This window comes from Geospiza fortis, unplaced genomic scaffold, assembly GCF_000277835.1.
Source record: "Geospiza fortis unplaced genomic scaffold, GeoFor_1.0 scaffold1871, whole genome shotgun sequence".
Classification (NCBI taxonomy): domain Eukaryota; kingdom Metazoa; phylum Chordata; class Aves; order Passeriformes; family Thraupidae; genus Geospiza; species Geospiza fortis.
In genome coordinates, this window is record NW_005055335.1 from 8607 (window position 1) to 8925 (window position 319).

A 319-nucleotide genomic window follows, 5' to 3' on the forward strand; every position below is an offset into this window, starting at 1 on the left:
AACTCCCCAATTTTCCCCCCAAAAATCCCGTATTTTTTCCCCAAAAAAACCCCATTTTTCCCAAAAAAAAAAAAACCATTCTGCCCCAAAAACCCCAATTTCTTCCCCAAAAAAACCCCAATTTTCTCTCCAAAAAACCCCCATTTTTCCCCCAAAAAACCCGCATTTTTCCTCCCAAAAACACCCCATTTTTCCCCAAAAAACCCATTTTTCCCAAAAAAACCCTTTTTTTTCCCCAAAAAAACCCAATATTCCCCCAAAAAAACCCTATTTTTCCCCCCAACCAACCCCCATTTTTTCCCCAACAAAACCCCATTTT

The 319-nt window shown here is 39.5% G+C and overlaps 1 protein-coding gene across 1 annotated transcript in view; it reads right to left on the minus strand.

Moving 5' to 3' along the window:
* Positions 1 to 319, minus strand: part of LOC115949273 (chromodomain-helicase-DNA-binding protein 8-like) — a 7923-nt gene that overhangs the window by 5552 nt on the left and 2052 nt on the right. The gene's annotated exons all lie outside the window — the stretch shown is intronic.